The 26,339-nt window shown below is 32.4% G+C and overlaps 3 protein-coding genes across 7 annotated transcripts in view; 1 reads left to right on the top strand and 2 right to left on the bottom strand.

The window, feature by feature from the left end:
- Nucleotides 1–26,339, bottom strand: part of cpsf2 (cleavage and polyadenylation specific factor 2) — a 495,879-nt gene that overhangs the window by 248,454 nt on the left and 221,086 nt on the right. The window lies entirely within an intron of this gene.
- Nucleotides 1–26,339, bottom strand: part of LOC147832348 (uncharacterized) — a 298,807-nt gene that overhangs the window by 212,150 nt on the left and 60,318 nt on the right. For both annotated transcript variants that reach the window (XM_087299007.1, XM_087299006.1), the window contains exon 2: nt 20,913–20,964. The gene's annotated coding sequence lies outside the window, so the exon portion shown is untranslated. The remainder of the gene's footprint in view (nt 1–20,912; nt 20,965–26,339) is intronic.
- The window catches only part of tmem121ab (transmembrane protein 121Ab), a 119,238-nt gene that overhangs the window by 56,551 nt on the left and 36,348 nt on the right, over nt 1–26,339 (top strand). The window lies entirely within an intron of this gene.

Below are 26,339 nucleotides of genomic sequence, written 5' to 3'. Positions count from 1 at the left end.
ATATATATATATAATATATGTATATATATATATATATATATATATATATATATATATATATATATATATAATATATGTATATATATATATATATATATATATATATATATATATATAAATATATATATATATATATATATATATATATATATATATATATATATATATATATATATATATATATAAAAATATATATATATATATATATATATATATATATATATATATATATATAAATATTTATACCCCCCCCCCCCCCCCCGAATTATTAGCGCCCCTGTTTATTTTTTTCTGTAATTTCTGTTTAATGGAGGGACGATTGTTTCAGCACATTTCCAAGCATAATAATTTTAAAAACCTATTTCTAAAAACTGATTTATTTTATCTTTGCCATGATGACAGTAAATAATACTATATACTATACTTGATATTTTTCAAGACACTTCTATGCAGCTTAAAGTGACATTTAAAGGCTTAACTGGGTTAATAAGGTGAACTAGGCAGGTTAGGGTAATTAGGCAAGTTATTCTATAATGATAGTTTGTTCTGTGGACTATCGAAAAAAAAAATTAGCTTAAAGGGGCTAATAATTTTGTCCCAAAATGTTTTTTCAAAAAATTAAAAACTGCTTTTATTCTAACCGAAATAAAACAAATAAGACTTTCTCCAGAAGAAAAAATATTATCAGACATACTGTGAAAATTCACTTGCTTTGTTAAACATCATTTGGAAAATATTTGAAAAAGAAAAAAAAAATCAAAAGGGGGCTGATAATTCTGACTTCAGCTGTATATATATTATATATGTATATAAAACCAATATAACCAATAGACGTCATAGCATAAAAAGACACTTTTGTGAAATAGGTGTTTGTATCTACATATATAGTCTAAAATAAATTAAAATTACTTGTATTTTAACACACACACATACAGTTGAAGTCTGAATTAATAGCCCCCTTGTATATTTTTTTACCAATATCCGTTTAATGGAAATTTTTTGACATTTTCAACCCATTTCTAAACATAAGTTTTAATAACTATAACTAATATCTAATAACTGATTTCTTTTATATGATTTCACCCCCACAGTAATCATATATTGCACACAGTGATAAACAAATATAAACAACAACAGTTTAAAATGAATATATAAGCAGTTGATTGAAGACAAACACACGGGGAGCGAAGACTTAATCGTTGTGGTGGATAAATCTGCTCTGTATTCAGCAAACATCCAGCTCAGATAATCACCCTTACTATTTCTCTTCAGAGCCTCAATTAATGCATGGAATTGTGATTATAGCAGTTATTCCACCTTCAGCGCTCACAGATTAACTCAACCAAGGTAAAGCCAATGTCAAACACACTCAGAAAATGACGTTTGTCGTTTTACTCATACTACTTAGTTAAAATAAGCTGAAAAAACACAATTATTTAAGTATTTTTTGGGACAACCTAATTGTTTTATGTTTAATCCACTTAAATTTGTTAAAGTTAGCATGATTTCTCCATGTTGTCTCAACACAAACCCAGCATGTTTTACAGTCCAATTTAATAGATGAGTCCATTCCTTGACTTTCAGAAATGCTGGGTTATTCAAAGCCAAATTGGGTAATTTATGGACTAACCCAAATATTAGGTTAAATTTGGTCCTATTAATTTAATTTGAAAAGAAAAAAAAAATCCAAGCAGTTGATTTCGTCTGTATTACACCCAGAATTGGGTTGAAATAACCCAGCACTTTTAAAAGTGTTGATTTGGTTAATATCCACTTCACATGAGGAGTTTTTGTAAGGATGAATGGCTTAAAATTGCATTCACTTGAAAAAAAAAAAGTGTTTTTGATAAATATTAGAATTAGTGTTTTGGACAAAATTAACAATAATAGTAAATACAATCCCAATAATGACAGTAGAGACTTCTTAAAAAATTATTTAGCAAAAAACATTGAAAATGAAAAAAAAAAAATAATAAGTTCATGTATACTGTATTTATATTTACAGTACTCGACAAATATGAGCACACCCCTCACAAATCTCTCTTTTAAATTCATATATTTTAATAGGAAGCTACAGAATATTATATTTGTGCATATACATTAGTTAGTACTAAAGCTTATCTAACAATATAACTTACAATAATAGCCCAAAAACAAGTACACCCACATTCATATGTTATAGAAAAATATTAAATACAAATTTAAAAACGAGGAAAAATCAAGAGATCTAAATAAAAAAAGGAAAAATGTAGTTGGAATTTTGTAGGTTGTAATTTTAATTTATTTTTTAGTTTTTGCTTGAATTTTATTGTATTATCTTTCAATTTCTAAATATGTTTGTTTGGTAACTAAAATATTATCTTAATAAATATATCTGTTTAATAAGTGTGTTTTGTTTTGTTTAAATGCATCTATATATATATATATATATATATATATATATATATATATATATATATATATATATATATATATATATATATTTTTTTTTTTTTTTTTTTTTTTTTTTTTTTTTTATACATACAGTGTAAGTCAGAATTATTAGCCCCCTTCGTTTTTTTCTTTCTTCTTTTTTTTTTTATTATTTTCCAAATGATGTTTAACAGAGCAAGGACATTTTCACAGTATGTCTGATAATATTTTTTTCTTCTGGAGAAAGTCTTTTTTGTTTTATTTCGGCTAGAATAAAAGCAGTTTTTTATTTTTTTATAAACCATTTTAGGGACAAAATTATTAGCCGCTTTAAGCAATATTTTTTCTCGATAATCTATAGAACAAACCATCGTTATACAATAACTTGCCTAATTCCCTTAACCTGCCTAGTTAACTTAATTAACCTAGTTAAGCCTTTAAACGTCACTTTAAGTGTCTTGAAAAATATCTAGTCAAATATTATTTACAGTCATCCTGGTAAATATAAAATAAATCAGTTATTAGAAATGAGTTATTAAAATTATTATGTTTAGAAATGTGTTGAAAAAACTTCCCTCCCTTAAACAGAAATTGACTAAAAATAAACAAAAAAATAAATAAATAAACAAGCGGTCTAATAATTTAGGGGGGCTAATAATTCTGACTTCAACTGTATATATATATATATATATATATATATATATATATATATATATATATATATATATATATATATATTATCCATATTCACTGAGAAATGGATAAAAATATTTATTTTATTGTTATTTTTACTATTTATTTATAAATGTAATAAATTAATATTTATTTATTAAATTAATATTTTATAAATTATTTTAAAAAGACATCTCTAATGCGTTGCACTGCTGCATGTATTTGCTCAAAATATATATTTAAAAAGTTGAATCACAATAAAAAATATCCATTTTGCAATATATCATATTTAAAAATGCAATAAAGTTTTATGAAAAGCTTAATTTGGTCCTTTTAATTTAATAAATAAAAAAGCAGTTAGTTTAGTCTGTAATACACCCAGAATTGGGTTGAAATTATATTTTTAGTGTTAATTTGATACACTTTACATGAGTTTTTATCGGGAAAAAATGGGTGAAACGCTTAAAAATTGTCTTTAATTTAATTGTACTAATGTGGTATTTTATATATATATATATATATATATATATATATAAATATATATATATATATATATATATATATATATATATATATATATATATATATATATCTCAGAGACTTCTTTAAAAATAATTAAAGAATCTAAATTAATAAATAAATAAATATAAAAATATATATTTTTTATTTATTATCTATTAATTGAAATTCTTTTTAAAAGAATCTCTTATGCTTAGCACTGCCTCATAAATTTGCTGAAATATTAAGAATAATTAAAATAATTACAATTTAACTGTAATTGTAATTCAATCTGTTTTTAACATAATATTAAAAAAATTTAATTAATAATTGTGTGGAATAGCTGGTCTGTTTGTAATTACTCCAATCCACTGGTAATCATTCCAATATGTAGCTTTATTTATTTGTTTATTTATTTTAACTTAAGAATAAAATCTGATAATTATCAACACTGCAATCTGCTGTGCTGCTTAACTGTGGAAAGCATATTTTTTTGTATTCAAATTTACACAAAATCATTTAAATAATAATAAAATACTAACTTAAAATTCAAATGTTTTCTTACATTATAAATTATCAAGCTCATTCATTCATTTTCCTTCAGCTTACCTTCAACTCAGTACTGGGGAACACCCATACACACTGTCATTCACACACTCATACACTCTGGCCAATTTAGTTTATCCAATTCACCTACAGCGCGTGTGTTTGGACTGTGGGGAAAACTGGAGCACTCAGAGGAAACCCACGCCAACACGGGGAGAACATGCAAACTCCACACAGAAATGTCAACTAGCCCAGCCAGAACTCAAACCAGCAACCTTCTTACTGTAAGGTGAAAGTGCTAACCACTGAGCGACCATGCCAACACTATTAAAATCATCACTTTTAATAAACTTAATGCACACATTTATTTATTTATTTACAAAAAGCTTATGTTTTCTGCACATTTTAAACATTATTACCATTGTAGCCTCATTATGTACCCGTTATACCATGGTGTTTTATCTGTGAAGGTGGTGCATGTATAATAATTACTCAAACTTGGGTGACAACTATTCAGAGTTTTATGCACGATGCCTCTGGAAATAATAGCAAACCTCAACACATTTTGCATTAACACTGGAGCAGCTTTCCACTAAACGTCATAAACGCTCCGGCTAATCGAATCAGATCAAAGATTAATGTTGAAATTCGCATTGAAGCTCACGCCGAGCCAATGACAGCGGCGAGTCTCACGGCAGCATTACAAATCACAGATTTACACATTTATTAACATCAAAATGAGCCGAAGTGTCATTACTCTGGCTGGAAGCAGAATGGAAAGCTCTTCCTGCGTGTGTTTCTCAAGGTCAGAGCTGATCTAAACCAATGCAGACTAATGGAGAGTCATGTCTAAAGGCTCGAAGAGAAAAAGCTGCTCGACTGTAATCAACATTAATACTTTTTAAAGCTAACAATCTGTGACTGCTGCTGAATCCTATAGTGAAAATGAACTGCTGATTGGTGCAGATTCAATGCGGCAAGAAAACGTGTAAGTAATTGCATGGGTAATCGAATTAAATTCATAATAATATTTGCACAGTGGAATTAGGATCATTTGATGTAGCAATTTTATGCTACTTTTGAGTGTCCCTTTTATGCAGTGTGTAAATTTCAAAGATCGACATGGATATTGTTGTTCTTGTCTTTCAAAACAAAGAAGTGATTCTAACATGCCGGAAATTAGTTTCCGATTAATCAAGTGTTACTCAGACGATGTCTAAACTACACTGTAAAAATATCTGTTTTCAGTTTATTTATGATTGTGAATTGCATTATGCAGGCCCGGAATAATGTTTATTAAATTTATATTAATTTATTAAATTAATATTTTATAAATCATTTTAAAAGGACATCTCTAATGTGTGACACTGCTGGATGTATTTGCTCAAATATTGAAAAAAAAGTAGAATCACAATAAAAAAAAAATCTATTTTGCAATATATTTTAAAATGCAATAAAGTTTTATGAAAAGCTGAATTTGGTCCTAATAATTCAATAAAAAAGAGACTTCTTTGAAAATAATTAAATATGAAAAAAAGTTATTTTATATTATTTTTTATTTATATATTTTTTTATTATTTATTAATTTAGATTATTTTAAAAAGAATCTCTTATGGTTAGCACTGCCTCATAAATCCAGTTTTAGTCAGACGATGTCTAAACTACACTGTAAAAATATCTGTTTTCAGTTTATTTATGGTTGTGAATTGCATTATGCAGGCCCGGATTAATGTTTATTAAATTTATATGTATTTATTAAATTAACATTTTATTAATTATTTTAAAAAGACATCTCTAATGTGTGACACTGCTGGATGTATTTGCTCAAATATTGAAAAAAAAAGTAGAATCACAATAAAAAAATGCATTTTGCAATATATTTTAAAATGCAATAAAGTTTTATGAAAAGCTGAATGTGGTCCTAATAATTAAAAAAAAAACGAGACTTCTTTGAAAAAAAATTTATAATTTAAATAAATAAATGTGAAAAGTTATTTTATATAATTTTTTATTTATATATTTTTTAATTATTTATTAATTAAAATTATTTTAAAAAGAATCTTTTATGCTTAGCACTGCCTCATAAATCCAGTTTTAGTCAGACGATGTCTAAACTACACTGTAAAAATATCTGTTTTCAGTTTATTTATGGTTGTGAATTGCATTATGCAGGCCCGGATTAATGTTTATTCAATTTTATTAAATTTATATTTTATAAATTATTTAAAAAAGACATCTCTAATGTGTGGCACTGCTGGATGTTTTTGCACAAATTTTGAAAAAAAGTAGAATCACAATAATATATATATATATATATATATATATATATATATATATATATATATATATATATATATATATATATATATTTTTTTTTTTTTTTTTTTTTTTTTTAATGCAATAAAGTTTTATGAAAAGCTGAATTTGGTCGTAATAATTCAATAAAAAAAAGACTTATTTGTAAATAATTAAATATTTTAAATAAATAAATAAAAAAAAGTTATTTTATATTATTTTTATTTATATATTTTATAATTATTTATTAATTTAAATTATTAAAAAAAAATCTCTTATGGTTAGCACTGCCTAATAAATCCAGTTTTAGTCAGACGATGTCTAAACTACACTGTAAAAATATCTGTTTTCAGTTTATTTATGGTTGTGAATTGCATTATGCAGGCCCAGATTAATGTTTATAAATTTTTATTTATTTAATAAATTTATATTTTATAAATTATTTTAAAAAGACATCTCTAATGTGTGACACTGCTGCATGTATTTGCTCAAATATTGAAAAAAGTAGAATCACAATAATATGTATATATATATATATATATATATATATATATATATATATATATATATATATATATATATATATATATGCATTTTGCAATATATTTTAAAATGCAATAAAGTTTTATGAAAAGCTGAATTTGGTCCTAATAATTCAATAAGAAAGAGACTTCTTTGTAAATAATTAAATAATTTAAATAAATAAATAAAAAAAAGTTATTTTATATTATTTTTTATTTATATATTTTATAATTATTTATTAATTTAAATTATTTTAAAAAGAATCTCTTATGGCTAGCACTGCCTCATAAATCCAGTTTTAGTCAGACGATGTCTAAACTACACTGTAAAAATATCTGTTTTCAGTTTATTTATGGTTGTGAATTGCATTATGCAGGCCCGGATTAATGTTTATTAAATTTATATGTATTTATTAAATTGACATTTTATTAATTATTTTAAAAAGACATCTCTAATGTGTGACACTGCTGGATGTATTTGCTCAAATATTGAAAAAAAAGTAGAATCACAATAAAAAAATGCATTTTGCAATATATTTTAAAATGCAATAAAGTTTTATGAAAAGCTGAATTTGGTCCTAATAATAAAAATAAAAAAAACGAGACTTCTTTGAAAAAAAATTAATAATTTAAATAAATAAATGTGAAAAGTTATTTTATATTATTTTTTATTTATATATTTTTTAATTATTTATTAATTTAAATTATTTTAAAAATAATCTTTTATGCTTAGCACTGCCTCATAAATCCAGACGATGTCTAAACTACACTGTAAAAATATCTGTTTTCAGTTTATTTATGGTTGTGAATTGCATTATGGAGGCCCGGATTAAGGTTAATGTCTTGTAGGCCCTCTACCTATCCGCACACTTATTGAATTAAAAAATAAGATTAATATAATATTTGTTAAATAAAATTAATCTATAACATATTACCCACATTTTTTAAATAAATGAAATACAGTACATATATTTCCAGTCTACAAAGATTTAACTTATTTTTAAACAACCCAGTCTCATTCTGAAAACCCCATGGACGTTTCTGGAGACCGGGAAATATGTCCCGGGAGGTAAGTATTTTTGCAGTTTTTGTTTTCACGAATCTGCAAGAGGCCGCTGTGTACGCTTTTTACATCTCAAATGTCTCTCACAAGTGCTGTTCGCGCCCATGCTGTTCTCGCGTAAACCCACCAGAGGCCGCTGTCGAACGAGCGTCTGTCTGACTGACTGAATGATTAACTGGGCAACCGACCTACCCTCCTCCTTCCCTAAACCCAACCAATTTTACCGATTGACCTGTCCGCCCACTTACTTCCCTAAAACCAACCAACAATTTACAAAAGCCGTCCAGAAAAAGAAAAGTCCTCGTCTGATTTTTACCGCGTTTTCGTATTTATATAAATATTATTTATATTTATATATATATATATATACACACACACACACACACACACACACACATGCACATATATATGTATATATATATACATATATATACATATATATATATCATAAAAAAAACTCCATGCATGTTTTATTTGTTAGTTTGCAGTGCTAATTTAAGTATATTTGTATCATGCCTAGGTTTACTTTTTTTTTTTTTTTCCTTAAGTGAAAAGGTTGTGCAGTGACTTTATCTGGCTCAGGATCTGGACTGTTTTTCCCCTCTGTCAATCAGCTTAATTCTGTCTGCACATCAGGATTTGGACACAACCGACAGGGTGAATTGATTCCAGGCCATTACTGTATGTGTGCATCCGTGTCTTTACTGCGGGTGACAACAGGGGTCAGATGGAGGCCAGTGTAATGTGCCAATTTCAGAGAAACTGTGATTGTGGAGGCTTTGCCAACAGTGCGTTTGGATGAAACCGGCACTTTATGGGGAAGAAAAAATGTGCCAAAAGCCTGAGAGGCAAAGTGCAATTAAGACTGAGAAGTTCATTAGGCAGCTGAGAAAAAAACTTGATGCTACAGTGATATTAATCTTGAGATACAGATGGTCATGGGCATTTTTCAGGAATGCATGATATTGGACAAATCTGATATTGTGATTTAATTAAATGTTTTAATTTATTTGTTTATTTATTTTACAAAATGAATAGATCGCCAGATGTTTTTTAGTAGCCCCACTTTCCTAAGAAGAATTCCATTGGCAGATTATCTTGTTTTAAGGACAAACTGACTTAATTTTGACTTATTATAATATATATTCATTCATTCATTCATTCATTCATTTTCTTGTCGGCTTAGTACCTTTATTATTCCGGGGTTGCCACAGTGGAATGAATCTCCAAATTATCCAGCAAGTTTTTAAGCAGGGGATGCCCTTCCAACCGCAACCCATCTCTGGGAAACATCCACACACACATTCACACACACACTCATACACTATGGACAATTTAGCCTACCCAATTCACCTGTACTGCATGTCTTTGGACTCTGGGAAACCGGAGCACCCGGAGGAAACCCACACGAACGCAGGGAGAACATGCAAACTCCACACAGAAATGCCAATTGAGCCGAGGCTCGAACCAGCGACCTTCTTGCTGTGAGGCGACAGCACTACCTACTGCGGCACTGCTTTGCCCTATAAATATATATATATATATATATATACGAACCGAATCGTAGGTCAAAAATCGTGATACGAACAAAATCGTAGGTCAAAAATCGTGATACGAACCAAATCGTAGGTCAAAAATCGTGATACGAACCAAATCGTAGGTCAAAAATCGTGATACGAACCGAATCTTGGGTCAAAAATCGTGATACAAACCGAATCGTGGGTTTGGTGTATCGTTACAGATGAAGTTCCTTAAACTAATTTCGAGAGGAGCACGTGATAGGATTGACTACAGCTGATCCCCATCACTAATCACTAACTAGCCAATCGGATCACTCTAAACTGAATATAAATATCCAGCCCAAACTTCAACTTCTGGAACCTCCAACATTCTTGGGCAGCTATCAAGAACTACCTGATCTCATATCACTCCTAATGCTTATTGACCAGGCGGGAGAATTGGGCTCATCTATCTCCGAGCTCAGGGTTCTCTCCCAAGACAGCATGCCAAACTTGCTTAAATTGTCAAGCATTATCTAAGTGTGAACTCTTGAACCCTTTTTAACACTGAATAAAGGTGTACATGAGAAGACCAGTCAGTTTATAGCCATGCATGCTCCTGTTAATATCTGGCAACCTGCACTTGCATGTGTTTTGAACCAGGGTTGCAACATCTAGTTCAATCACTTACACACTGCACCTTTAAATCTGTCACCCGACGAACAACAAAAAAAGTCTTAAAACATTCATCAGACTTACGAAGGCATAAAATAAAAACAAATAACCCAAAGCATAAGGAATCCAGAGAGGTGTTTAGCTTTCTGAATGAGAAGCTTTTAATGTATAATTATGTATTCATTTCTTAAGCATTGCACTGTTAAATAAATCACACAACTCAAAGCTCTCTCCAGAAGAAATTACTGTACAGTGGAGCAAATTACTGCATAATTGTCTGGATGAGAGTCATTTACTAAAAGCAAAGTGAACAATTAATTTGCTGTAGTGGCTTATTTTTATGAACGAGCCCGTACTTATTCATTAGCATACTAAAGCTAGAGTCTGTGATGTTATTGATCATACTTAAGAGGCAACAATTAAAAAGGCTGTTTGGTGTTTTGCGATGTTTTCTTTTCTTCTATAGGGGTTAATGCATATACGCTATCTGAACAGACGCACAACCCTTTTTAGAAAAAGAGAACAGACAGAAAATGATTTGCTCATTAAAGAGCCACTATTACCGTACGTTCACACCAAAAGCGGCGAGAGCATCAAAGTAGCCGAAAGTCATTCATTTTCAATGAGAGCCGGCGGCGATAGGTGGCGATAGGCGGCGAGGAGCAGCGCGTCGAGGAGAGTTGAAATGAAGTCAACTTTATGGTAATGAGCTATGACGCGGTTCGGCGGCAAGCAATCAGAATGAAGACGTCCATCGCTTGATAGCAGTTCAGAGAACACAGACCTGTGAACTTTGGTTCCGACCACAGTTGTTCCCAAGGGTTTGATTATCGCGGTCGCCGGGTTTCCAATTATTTACAATTTTTTCCTACAGGAACATACATTAAATAAGTTACTGGCGAGTTACTGATGTTCATTAATGTTATATAAATTTATCTTAAAAAAGCGGGAATCTCACGCGATGTGACAGTACAAAACAGTACTGCTGCTTCAGGATATTTCAGATATATGGACACATATTGGATAAATAAAGCAAAGCCACACCACACGCAACTTCCATTGATAAATTAATTTGATAAGAAGTGCGCAACATTTTCACGCTAGAAACATGTTTTATGCAGGAATGTAACTGATATGCTGCAACGGCTCCTTTAAATATGAGATCAATGTAGCGAGTTTTGACGCTCTCGCCGCAGGAGCTGAAAGCAGAGAGCGTTGTCGCCAGGGCGGCCAGAGCGACCTTGGACGCTCTCGCCGCTTTCGGTGTGAACGTACGGTTATGGGTTTTTGAAAATGGTCTTCATGCAGTGTGTAACTCAGCTCTAAAACCGAATGGAGGTTTAAATCTGAAAGAGCAGCGTGTTTAAAACTATTGATTCATTAGCAAAATATTTGACTCAGAGTCGAATAAACGAATCGAGTTAAGTTCGGATCTTTTGTTTGATCGCATCAATGTCGATATGGTACATCACCAAATATGTAGTTCCAGTTATGGTAAAATGTGGACGCGCTTTCACTTCAGATACTAGCGGAGGCGCAGAGGATCACAGGACTGATCATGACGCAAAGATGACGATCACTGTCAGATGGAGACTCAGCTGTGGGGAATAAAGGGTTCAATGTCATTTTCACAACACCACAGTATAGCCAACCTAGTGTTGTGTTTGTTCCTGTCATTTTTTTGAATTTTGATACAATAACCAGCGCTGCAATCCGGGGTGTTTGCTATTGAAGGAGCAGCAGAGACTATGGGACTTTGTCAAACTTTGACAGGGACTTTGTCAGTAACTGTTACAGTTCAAATGGACCAGTTTCTTTTTCCTCCAGATCATAACATGTAAGTGCGATTAAAATTGCCTTATTTTGTGTAGTTTGCAAAATGTATGTGTAATTGTGTTGTAACTTGTAAATCGCTCCGCGCGGCTCACGTATGGATTATAGATCAGTGCTTGTACTGTATCTCTCAGGTTAAATCTGTATGGGGCTGCTCACATATCGCGTCCAAAACAGGGCTCGAAATTAACCATTTTGCTTGGTAGCACCGGTGCTCCTAACTTAAAAAATTTAGGCGCATCAGCCAAAATTTAGTCGCACTCACCAATTATAAGCACCGTTACTACAAGTTTTATACAAACAGATTTCTTGGATTTGAAATTAACACAATCAAACTAACAAGCAAAAAAAACAATTTGACACAACGAAATCCTGTTATCACAAGAAAATACATTTTTATAACATAACTGAGTGACCAAAGCATACACGGAGCGCTCACCGGCCCTGCACGCACTGCTTGAATGAATCGGTTAATGATATAACTGTGCTGTTCTCAAAAGTGCTGTCTGATAGTTCAGGATTGGTAGAGCTACGCAGTTCAGGATTTCTTTACATATGAAAAAAAATTTAAAATAAAGGATTAAAACGTTACAAATTGATTATTTTCTACATACAAATGAACACCCCTGCCTCCATGCTTTCTTCACCTCGGGGGGCTTTTTTCATTTTATTAATAATTTGCATCTGTAAAATGTTTTTATTATTTTTTATTGTTTATTTATTTGTTGGCTGGAGATTAGAATAGAATTTAGAAATAGTTTTGAAACAAATCTTTACGCTTAAACTAAATTAAATATGTAGGCTATTGTACGTCTTCAGTGGAGTGAGATTCCACCGTGTCCTTACTCCACCAAAGTAAAGGAGTAAAGAGAAAGTAAAGAGGCATAATGGAGTTCAGGATTGGTAGAGCTACGCATCGATGAATTGGCTCTTCAGTGTTTGAACTCTCAGTAATGATTAAATCACACTGAACTGAGCTAAACTGAACTGAACTGAACTTAAACACTAAAACCTGAACCACACTGTTCCAGTTACTGAACCACACTGTTCCAGTTACTATGACCATTTATGTGAAGCTGCTTTGACACAATCTACATTGTAAAAGCGCTATACAAATAAAGCTGAATTGAATTGAATTGATATCGCACTGATGCTTTTGACACATACCGTACCTTACTATATGCATACATGTTAATAGCAATACCGTTTTTTTTTTTTTAGGAGTAGCGATAATAGTTTACTCAGTGCAAGCCCGTTTGCGATGGTGTACGTGGTGTTAAATTTAACATATTGACCTTATTCTAAAATGGCGATTATATGAAGGATTAAACTGAAGTTCTTGTGCTAAATGTGGCTAACAATTACCTGAAAACTCCATCCCACAGACGTTTCATAGCGGACTTGAAGCCAACGGAAGTCTTTTATCCACTCGTGGAAAAGTGTAGATGGTGGATTAACATTCAGCACATGATCACTAGTAAGATGTGTCATTATTTGTAACTTTAGATGCCATGGTTTCTAAAACAAAATATGTCAGTGTTATTTTCTCTCATCTTCAGCGCTTTACAATTTTTCGCAGTAGTAAATCGCTCTGTCATCCGAAGGCAGAAGGCACTGACTGAGTAATTGACAGCTGATATTAACCAATCATTCGCGTTCAGAAGAAAAAAATATCATCATACATACTGTGAAAATTTCCTTGCTCTGTTAAACATCATTTGGGAAATATTTTTAAAACATAGGGAAAAATAGAGGTTAATAATTCTAACTTTAACTGTATATGTGTGATTTAATTGTATTAAATGCCAAACTTTGCTGCAAAAATAATCTACATACGTGTACTAATAAAGTCAACTAGCTAAATAACTAACTAACTAAGAGTAGAGGAATATGCTGGCGTTTGACTGCATTGCTTTATTGCATTCCTGCATTGGGCTCTCACATACTTTCTGCTACTTCCATGGTGAGCACTTCTGCTTGTGCTGAACGCAGTCGACCAATCGCAACAGACTGGGTCGTCGGTCCAATCACAGCAGATTAGCTTTATGCTAAGGAGGGGTTTGGGAAGAAATGAATCGCTGAACGAATCATGTGGGAGTCGCTGAGATAATTATTGGATAATTGCATATTATATGACAATAAAGGTGTTTTTTAGCCTTGTACGCATATCAGCAAGTTGTTGGAGAAGCTTAAAACCAAAATATGACCCTTTTTAATGCAAAATAGGGACTCTTTAAAATGATCTGTTTAGCGTGACTCTCTAGCAAAGGATTCACTGATTCAAATTATCTGGTCAGAGTGAGCCTTCAGCAAATGATTCACTCAATAAAATGATCTGTTCGCAGTAGGGCCTCTATCATACACCCGGCACAATAAGGTGCAAGACGTGTTATGCAAGATGTGTTGCTATTTTCAGACCAGCGCAACCCTTTCCCCTTTTTTTCCATGTTGTTTAAATTACAAATCCATTTGCGCCACTGTGGACTTATCTGTGTGCTGGTCTAGGTGTGTCAAGGCGAATTGTTGGTGCATTATTATTTTGAGGAACTAAAATAGACTTCACAATAGGCCAACTGAAAGTAGGTCTGAAGTCCAGTAGAGCACATTAGTGCTTTAAATGCTTAGACACTGCTTAATACACACAAACACAAATATCTTTACATATGAAAAAAAATTAAAAGATTAAAACGTTACAAATTGATTATTTTCTACATACAAATGAAAACCCCTGCCTCCATGCTTTCTTCACCTCGGGGGGCTTTTTTCATTTTATTAATAATTTGCATCTGTATAATGTTTGTATTATTTTTTATTGTTTATTTATTTGTTGGCTGGAGATTAGAATAGAATTTAGAAATAGTTTTGAAACAAATCTTTACGCTTAAACTAAATTAAATATGTAGGCTATTGTACGTCTTCAGTGGAGTGAGATTCCACCGTGTCCTTACTCCACCAAAGTAAAGGAGTAAAGAGAAAGTAAAGAGGCATAATGGAGGAGGCTCGTTCTTTATCCTGATGCTGCAGATGTCCTGTTTAACAAATACCAAATGCGCCATGGTGTGATGCAACTGACTCTTAAAAGGAATGGGAGACGAGACTCTGATTGGTTATTTCTCAAAACACAGCCAGAACTCATTAAGAGAATAAGCCCAACCCCAAAAGTCTATGCGCTAGAGTGCAGAGCGTATTTTTCCATCCTTAAAATAGCAAAAATTAATTCAGACACGGCCTTAATGCTTTTGCGCTTTAGACTCTGCGCCTAAATCATTACAATAGGGCCTAAGGGCCCTATCATACACCCGGCGCAACGCAGCGCAGGACGTGACACAATTGTTGTTTGCTAGTTTCAGCTTGGCGCAAGAGTTGTTTTGACGTTTTGCGTTATGCTGTTTAAATAGCAAATGTATTTGCGCTCATATGTGCGCCCATAGGCGTTCTGGTCTAAAAAAGGAGGTGTATTAAGAAGAGGATAAACGAGGATTAAAATATTACAAAAAATATAATTTTCTACATAAATATAAAAACCACCGCCTCCATGCCTTCTTCATCTCGGGGGGCTTTTTTAGGTTAATCATGACAATTTGCTTTTGTATAATGTTATTGTTAATAGTATTATTTATTATATGCTTATTTATATAAAATAAGCCACTTGACAGGTTTTAGACCATATGAGGCACAGCATGGCTGCGTCCGAAACCGCCTACTACTCCGTAGGTACTGCATTTGAATTTAAACGTACTACTCGGTCGTTAGAAAAGTACGTTCTATACAGTATGAAAGTAAAAAGTATTAATGGAATTCGGACGTACTATAGCCACCATTTTGTCATGGTCACGTGACCTGCCCGCGTCAGTTGCGTCGCTTTACTCCCATTTATGAATTCGCTCGCGGGGCATCATGGGATAGCGCAGCATGCATGGGATGCGCACTCTAGAATCTCGCCGGAAGTAGTAAGTCATCCGGGTAGTTCTCGCATACTGTTTTTCGAATTCTATGAATTCGGACACACTACTCGGCTTTTAGCGTACTATATAGTATGGAAGTATGCGGTTTCGGACGTAGCCCATGTGTATTTGGATATAACGAAATAAGTTCTGTAGGCTAATGGATATCTGTGCGTATAACACATTTCCCTATTCACGAGAGTAAAAGCGAAAGTAAATAATGACAAGGCTCATTCTTTATCCTCTCGCTGCAGATGCTCTGTTTAACTGTTTTCTCGTTAGTGAAGCGTTCAGTTTTTACACTTAAAAAGTCTGCCATGTAAATAGCAAATGCGCTATGGCACGACGCAACTGACCCTTAAAGGAAATGGGAGATGAAACTGATTAATTTATTCTCAAAACACACCTATAACTCATTAAGAAAATAAGCTCAGCATTGTTAGACCATGCGCTACGGCACAAAGCAGATTTATCCATCCCTAAAATAGCAAAAGTGGATTCTGACACACGCCTAATGCTTTGGATTTTGCACATGGATTGTCAAAATAGAGCCTCATTAAAATGATCTGTTTAGAGTCTTCAGTAAATGTGCAAATCATTATTAACTAATGATGAATATTTTTTTCAATTTTGACAAAACTAAGGCCCAACTGGATATCCTCACCATATTTTTTTTTACTATTTCTTTTAATCAAAATATCCAATAAAAATGGCATTTCTTGAAAGATTCAGACTTCCCAGCAGTCACATCTGTGTGTTTCCGGCAAGTTCTTCATGTACTTTATTTATGGTGCTCTTTGACAGTGTTCAGACTAATGCATTGACTCATTTACATTTGAAAGAATTTATTATGCTGGCTTTGATGGTACTAGTTAAAATCATCAAAACGTACAATCTTCCAGTCTGAACTGACATCCTCTAAAACTCAGAACATTCATTTACTCTATCTGCTCTGACTGTGCATGCTTTATGTACGTTTTTTTTAATATACCCTTCTCCTCCCATGCAAGTATTTATAAGTGCACAATGCCTATAAACTATGCACACTTCAAGGCAAAGTTTTCCTGAGTGCCAAACAGTTGACAAAAAGCCTGACCTGATTTATTTCACTCTGTGCAAGAGAACAGAAAAATCATTTATCTATTCATGTTGGTCTTTTCTAAATCGGCAAAATCAAACAAAAATGGTGTTTCTGAGCAGACAGAAGGAAAAATAGAAGGAGTTTCTTATATAATTAAAAATTTCCTCCTAAGTATTAACATATACTATATGCACAATTAAATATTTTTTGTGCAGCAATTTGTGTGTGTGTGTGTGTGTGTGTGTGTGTATGTATATATATATATATATATATATATATATATATATATATATATATATATATATATATATATATATATATATATATATATATATATATAGCCATAAATTACAGCATAAATATCTTAATAATTAATAGTGCAGACAATAAGAAAAAAATGCATAAAGAAAATACAATATGAATTATTTATATATTTATTTATGCAAGATTTTGTGGCTTTATATTTTATTTATTTTAAATGTATTATTTATTTATTTGTCCTCCATATTAGGGTTAGAGCAGGTTAGTAAATAAATAAATATTAAAAATAAATAAATAAATAAAACAAAACAAATCCATAAATTTCTGCATTGATAAAACAATAAATACATATGCAAATAAACAAAAAATATTCAAATAAATCCACAAATTCCTGCATAAAATAAATGAATAAGTATGCAAATAAATAAATACATATTTAAATCCACGAATTCCTGCATAAAGAACATATACATATATATATATATACACACACACACAAATAAAACAATGAAATTATTTATGCAAATAAAGTAAATCTTCATATTTTGGCATAGATAAAGCAATAAATGAATACACAATTAAATTAATGACTCCACAACTCCTGCATAAATAAAACAATTAAAAAAATGCCCAAATAATTAAATAAAACAAAATAAATAAATTCACAAATTCCTGCATAAATAAATGTATAAATCATTTTCACGAATGTTTCGGCAGCAAAAATGCACTATTAATTATTTATATATTTACTTATGCGGGAATTTATAGATTTATTTATTAATTTATTGTTTTATTTATACAGGAATTTGTTGATTGATTGACTGATTCATTGTTTTGTTTATTTATTTGTAAAAAAAATATTTGCATATTTATTTTGCAGATTTTGTCCTCCATATTCATTCATTCATTCATTTCCTTGTCGGCTTAGTAGTCCCTTTATTAATCCGGGGTTGCCACAGCGGAATGAACTGTCAACTTATCCAGCAAGTTTTTATGCAGCGCGTGTCTTTCCAGCCGCAGCCCATCACACATTCACACACACTTATACACTACAGACAATTAAGCCAACCCAATTCACCTGTACCGCATGTCTTTGGACTGTGGGAAACCGGAGCACCTGGAGGAAACCCACTTGAATGCAGGGAGAACATGCAAACTCCACACAGAAATGCCAACTGAGTTGAGGCTCGAACCAGCGAGCCAGCGACCTCCTTGCTGTGCGACCAGCGACCCACTACCTACTGCGCCCCTGGTTCGCCTGTCCTCCATATGATATAGGAAAATAAATGTGTGTAGCAGAGCTGAGGATTGTTCAGCAGAGCAACACAGACAAAAACTAAAAATAACAAATTAATTACAGGAGGCGGTAAAAAACAGAAGTATATTGACAATATAAGATTAAAGACTGTAATGAGCGCTGGAAAAGAACATTTATTGTCCTGAGGGCGAACAAAGCTCATCATTAAATAAATGAACAACATTACGTGTCCTACAAATCAATGTGTTCAGTGCGAACAAGTCATAATCTATCATTTTTATTGATCGCTATCTAGTTGTTTTTCATCAGGCGTCCTTTTCATCTGTTTCATTAACGCCTAAATAACACATGTAATGTCTGGTAGAACTGGACTGATTAAAATATGATAAAGCCAGCAATAATGGTTAAAAACAGTGTCATTGTTTGTTTTTGAGTAGACTGCTTTAATAAATACATGATTCAGTATTCAGGAGGCATGAATACTACCGCAAACAAATTGAAATATGAAACTTAAATGTAGCAATTGGAGTTTATTCAGTCATATTATTATGAGCTTTATTAATTATTTTATTTATTTACTTATTGATTCATTCATTTATTACTTCATTCATGTCTTTATACATGTGTATCTCTTCATCACATAATTTATGAATTTATTTATTTGTTTATTCATTTATTTATTCTTTCATTTGTTATTTTATATATTTTTTCCTTCATTACTTCACTGCTTAATTAGTTAATTAATTTGTTAATATTTTTTTATTTCTTCATTTATTTATTTATTCCTTTATTTTTGTTTTGCATTTTATTCCTTGATTATTTATTCCTTCTTTTATTTATTTATTTATTCCTTCATTTTTGTTTATTAATTTATTCCTTCTTTACTTCAATTTATTACTTAATTATTTTTTTTCATTTATTTGTTTAGTTATTGTTTATTTATTTATTCCTTCATTAACTGATTGATTTTATTTTTTATTCCTTTCTTTATTTATTTACTTATTTATGCCTTTATTTTTTTTGTTTATTTGTTTTATTGCTTCATTACTTAATTTATTGCTTAATTAATTTTTTTTCTTCATTTATTTGTTTATTTATTTAGTTTATTTATTCCTTCATTAATTGATTGATTAAGAATTAATTTCTTTATTTATTCCTTTATTTATTTATTCCTTTTTTTGTTTATTTATTTTTCGATTGATTATTTATTGATTTATTTTTAACTGCATTGATTATTTTATTTATTCCTTCATTACTTCATTGCTGAATTTATTGCTTAATGTATTTATTTATTTACTTGTTATTCCTTCGTTTATTTAATCCTTCATTTGTTTGTTTGTTTATTTATTTATTCATTTGTTTATTCCTTCATTTATTTGTTTATTTATTTCTTCGTTCATTTATTTATTTATTCATTTATTTAATCCTTTATTTACTTATTCATTAATTAATTTAGTACATCCTGTGTGTATTAATCAATGAGTAAGCGTTTGGACCTGCATAGGCGCATAACTAACGTGCTTTGCGCTGGACTTTAGAGCAGTTTTTATTTGGTCAATGTCGTGGTCTATTTTAGTTCCTCAAAATAGCAATGTGCCAATAATGCGCATTAACACACCTCTTTTTTGGACCAGCACACCCATGAGTCCACAAAGTGGCGCAAATGCATTTAATATTTAAACAACGCAGCGCAAAATGTGAAAATTACAGTTGCGCTGGTGTGAAAATAACAACAAATCACGACAAACAAACCTTATTGCACTGGGTGTATGACAGGGCCCTAAGTGTTTAGCAATCCATATTAATAACTAATCAAAAATGAATTAACAAAAATTATTTATAATAAAAACATGATCTTTACTAAATATTACAAGGATTTTTGCCATTTTGACCCATACTCTGTATATTTGGCTACCCCCTGTGCAACAAGAATAGTTTTATGCTTCATGGTCACATATTATATTTACAAATGAGGTCTGAATTATATATACACAATACATAAACCTGCACTAGTTACAATTCCAATCCTAAAACCACAAACTAATTTTATTTCCTATTTATTTAACTAATAGCATCAGGCAATATATGCATGCTCATTAATTCAAATCTAATCTAGAAGCAGATATTTGTACAGGTTTCATGTTTCTTTTCTGTCTGTAACTCTCTGAACTTTCATAGCGTTTGTTTTTCTCAGCAAGTTTGAGTGACAGGAGGGAGAAATCACGCTTATTCTCTTCACTTTGAGGATAAATTATTCATGCAGACCAGCTTTGATCCCTTTTATCCTTTGTGCATAAAGAACGTATTTGAATTGACATTTGAACAAAGACGATGTTTAGAACAAATCAACTTACTCAATGGCAGGAAGACATTCATGTAAAATGAAATCATAACGATGTGTGCCTCCTAAAAAAAAAAAAAAAAAGAAGAAAAATCAAACAAATGACTGGCATTACAATTACAAAACGCAAAGGGGAATGCGACTGTATGCTTTAAATCAACTCAGACAGACTTTTTCTCTCTAAACGGAGAATAAAATTATTGAAAATGTGTCCATATATAAAACCCTGAAACTAATTTAGGAAATCTATAGTAAATGTTTGCATTTGAGGGGGGGATCTTGTGTTTTTTATACCCCATGAATGAATCGTGATAATAAAAAACAACCTAAAGTCCATTTCTCTTTGGACTTAAATGTAAGTGAGAAATGATGTTTTTAGAAATGTAAACAACAGGGATGCAACAATACAGTTAGTTCATGGCTCAATACATACCTCAGTTTAACACGGTTTTCGGTTTGGTTCTCATGGCTTGACACGTGTTTTTTTATTTTATTCTATAGGCAATAGGAACAGTAAGAGGATAAGGAGAAAAAAATAAAAACAATTTATTGCAATACTCATTTTGTTTTACTTAAAAGCCAAGAAAAGTACACTAGTACCTGGTGTATTGTATAAAAAAATTAACACTGAAATCTCAGCTGCTGGTAGCCCATGTACAAACTGGCAAAACACATAAAATCCTACACTTTGAAGATAAACACACATGTGAAGTTAATAAAGATAAATTGGCCATTTCAAATAAACATTTGTACTTCAGTAAACATAAATAAAACATCTTAATTATCTCGGCGCAGAAAAAATGCGAGACTGTAGTCTGTAAAGCGAATCGAGTGCTTTTATAAGATGACAAAAGCCCACATCTCCAATCACCGAAAACGGCTGCAAATCTTTAGCAATAAACACCCGCACTGCCTTTGTTATTTTTCCGTGTCTCTCGGAACCAGTTGGGTTTGTTTGCTTGAAAGATTCAGCGAGGGATTGTTGCTATTTGGAGGACTTTATTACCTTCTCTGCTGTCCTGCCTTCAGACAGTGATATTGATGTGATGGCGCTGCTGATGTGTAGTCATGGTTATAGGTGTAAAACAATGCTTGCACACAGTTATTTTTTGTTCACCGTTTTTTCTTTTATTGTCATTATGCTTAAAAGCAAAACCAAAATGTCCTCATACCGCAGATTTTAAAGACGTACTGTTGCCTCACTTCGCTGGCGCTTCCTTGTACTGTGGCCTCAGCCTCACTTCACTGCCGCTCGCAATGTTATAGTGTGGAATGATGGTCAAGCGCCCCCTAACTTTAGAGCATAGTGATTAGATATTTACTCACGGGGAGGAGTTTCCTCATCTCAGCTCATGGATTTAGAGTCGCACACAGTCAATTCAGGAAGATATAGAACTCACAAATTATTTAAACGCAAAATCGAGAAAACCGCAATTCACAAGTGCGTATTGAACCGTGGATGTCGTACCGTACGGTTGAATTTTATATTGAGAATCGTGGCATCAATAGTAAACAAGTAATAATTTACACTGAGAATAAACAACAAAACAAAAAAGTAAATAATTAAATAAATCATAAAATAAATAAATATTTGTCTAATGTTAATCCCTTTAAAAGGGAACAAATGTAGTCAAAGGCTGCTGAACTTCTGTCTAAAAGGCACTTTTGATCAACTATATTATGAACTTGTTTGGTAATTTTTCTATTTTTTGTATTTTTTTTTTCTCTTTGGAGTAGAAATGTGTGTATTCCATACAAAGTATGAAGCTGATCGGTCAGTTCTAGTCATGACCAATTTTCCAATTAGGTGCACCTGGAAAGCATGAGCGCATTGTCCCACATGCGCACCACGTACACGTCACTCCCAATACACGCGCAAGAAAAGAAATAACGAAACTTGCATGCGCAAAAGATGTGATATGTGCACACACACATACATCAGGGCCATACCATTACATAAACTGCGTGGGGGTAAATCTGGACTAAACCATTCACTGCTTATACTACACTTCGCATATTTCGCAGAGCTAAAAACAAGACAGTTTCTTACATCGTGGCTAGTCCCAGATAGCAGGTAGTAATCGGCCCGAGCTTGGCTCCCCTTCGGCGCTTCTGGCTCTGACTCGGCATTGGTTAGTGTTATCCGGGCCGAGTATGGCCCGCTGCTCGCTCGCGCACATGATGCGGCTGTAAACCACTGGCCCGATTGCTGTTAACCATATTTGGCCCGAGTCTGTGTGTAGAGTCCGGGTCGCTTCTGGCAAGGACTCGGCTTGTTTAACTGTTGACAACCGATTAAATTCTTATTTTATCTAGTAGATTGTTAGCTCCACGTTTAATGACAATTTGAGAAAACATCCATGGTACGACAGCAACAAAATAGTGAGAATATTTTGTGTGGATAATCGCAATGTTTAGACACAAGCAAAACAATATTATTTTTTTTAATGGATTATTCATATCAACATGGCACAGATGCTAGAACCCGCCTTTATGCATGCGCGACATCGTAAATTGTATGGCAAGTGTAAACGCATGAATTGGATATGGGTCACCATTTAAACAACGTGTAAACAGACAGGCAAACAAATCAGATATAGGCAACATATCGGAATTGAGCATCAAGACTTGACAGTGTAAAAGGGGACTTCGTTAACATCCATTGTTAATCCAGTGTGTGTGCGTATTAGCGTATGTGTGTGTGTGCGTATTAGTACAAGCTCGGAACTTCAAACTAGCGCACAGTTGGCATAACTTTGTTCAGTTTCAGAAGTTTTGTTCCATGTCGAGAAGCCTTTACAATTAACCATGACGAATTAAGGTGCAGTCAATAGTGAAACCGATTAACCGTTGCATCCCTAATACACACAACAAGAGCTAGTTATTCAAAAGAACTGCTCCTACACACCAGGAAGTTTTTCGCTTGCGTTTATCGTCAGCGTTTAACGAGACGTTTTTCTGCATTCAAACCCAAGCAATTTTTTCTGGCGTCGAGCAGAAGAGAATGCAAAATCACTCCTTGATGTTAGATGGCGCTACACAACTTTAAGCTTCTGACACCCACTTGTAACAGAAAAAGAGGAAGGGAGGAAGTTCACATGCTAGTTTTTCTCCGTGCACGTGAACTAAAGTGGCAATCTGGTTGGAGGAGAAGGTTTTAACGCGGCGCGTCAAATACAAAAAACGAGCATGAGGCGTTTTTTTTTTTAAATGACGCTTTTGCGCCTGCCGTTTTGCACGTTGGTGTGCACTATCACATTGACGCCCTTTATTTAGTCACGAGGTGTTAAACGTCGACGGAAAACGTGAGCAAAAAAACGTCTCAGTGTGCACGGGCCTTTAGTGCTCAGAAAATGAAGTGCTAGTGTAAGAAAGGGAGTTGTTTTTTGTTTGTTTGCTTGCTTTTTTATAGCGAAAAGTGTTTCTTCAGGTGGTTTGTCAAGTCCACTCACCTGTGTGAAGAACACTTCATGAATGCAGTTTTGTTTTTTTTTGTTTTAGAGAGAGATATGGAGTGATTGTAAGAAAGTGTCTGGTGCAAATGTGCAAAACTGGTCCAAGTGTTTCCTACAGGTGGTTTGTCTCAGAGATGAGTTGCGTGCCAAAGTGGCTTATCAGTAGGCCCACAGGGAATCAGCGCACGCAGAATTTCCGCAGATTTTTAGCCCATCATTGATTCTGTTTATTTACTTAAGTAAATGTGTGCACATCTATATTTATTCAGTTTTTAAATTACAGTAATATTATTGACTAATATGAAAACGTTCATCTGATTTATGTATAATGCAGTTCATACAGTAATATTTTCTGACTTTAGTAGATATGTTATATGAGTGACTTGCTTTGTTTACCAAATAAAGTTGATCTGATTGAATTTGCATTTCATACATTAAATAAAACCATTTGAAAAAATGAAACAACTGAAGAAGAAAATGAAATATTTTGAAACCAGCTCAAATATTCTGGAATAAGACGTGTTGCGGTCGTTGATCATTTAAGACTCCTTTAAAACCGAACTCCAGCAAGATTCTCTCTTGCTTTCACAAATAAAGCTGTTTATCTATTACAGGGCCGGATTGGCTAATCGGGAGCACCGGGAGAATTCCCGGTGGGCCGGTGCGTTTTTTGGCCGTGAGGGCCGGTGTCCCTAGCTGCTTGCACTCTCAGCAGTCGCATTTTTTTCATCTATTTATTTATTTGACCATAGCTTCACTCTTTTTATTCACTATTTTGCCGCAGTGCCGCTCTTCTTCTTTATTTTCTTGTGGCCCCGTGAGCAAAATGCAGCCCGCAGGTTAACTAACGTTAATGATGATGAAACGATGATGTTAATGATGATGTATCATCATTCGACCCCAAACAGCGAATTTGAATAATTAATATTAATTAATAATACACCTGCTCAATGAAAATCAGATGATTCACTACATTAATAAATCTGACATAACTTGATCAGAAATCTAAAAAGGGGAGAAAAAGAATAAGCCATCAATAGAAAGTAATACCGCGTGTTGCAGGTCACAGTCCAATATTTTTTTTTCTTCTTGCTACATAAACGTTATAGTGGACCAGTGGTAAACACATTAGGTTACTACGCCGTCTGACCCGTGTTCGAATCTCACCTGGAAAATATATATATATTTTTTTTTTTAATTTTTATTGTTAAGACGTATAATACTGTTAGGACTTTTGAACATTTGAATTTCTAAAGCAGCTGTTTTCTTGAAAAAGACGTGATAGTGTCACTAGAACCTGAATTGGAAATGACCTTATTTTAATATAGACCGTCGTGAACTGAGGTGGGCCGGTCTGGCTTGAAACTCCAGGGCTGAAAATGAATCCCACTCCAGCCCTGATCTATTATATCTGTTATTAATAGCCTATATAAGGGGGACTATAGACTATATTTTTTGTGCATGCATTGACTGCTCCTTCTAACACACTGAATATACATACTTGTTTTATTTGTGTTTAATTCGATAGAGTGATAAACACGGACATGCGCCTTTTTTAGAAAATAAATAAATTGTTTAATTTAAAAATATGTTAGTCATATATTTATTTTTTAAGGCTATTAATATTTATTTATTTATTTATTTATTTAAACTAGCCTATATTAAATTAAATTATAACCTGTATTTTACCATTCGTTTTGGCTTTAAAGAATTATTAAACAGATTATTAATAACTTATCAAAGAACATTTTACTGAGCTCAGTAAAAAGTTTTAGGTCAAATAGGCTGTTTAATATTAGAGCAATTGCCGCAGCCATGTCTAAAATGCAACCTACATACTTGTCTTATTTGTGTTTAATTTGATAGAGTGATAAACACGGACATGCACCTTTTTTAGAAAATAGCCTATTTGTTTAATTTAAAAAATTACAACCTGTATTTTACCATTCGTTTTGGCTTTAAAGAATTATTAAACAGATTATTAA

The sequence above is a fragment of the Danio rerio genome, chromosome 20 (assembly GCF_052040795.2).
Source record: "Danio rerio strain M-AB ecotype USA chromosome 20, GRCz13ab, whole genome shotgun sequence".
Taxonomy (NCBI): domain Eukaryota; kingdom Metazoa; phylum Chordata; class Actinopteri; order Cypriniformes; family Danionidae; genus Danio; species Danio rerio.
The sequence above is the reverse complement of the archived record's forward strand: the minus strand, read 5'-3'. Positions and strand labels throughout refer to the sequence as shown.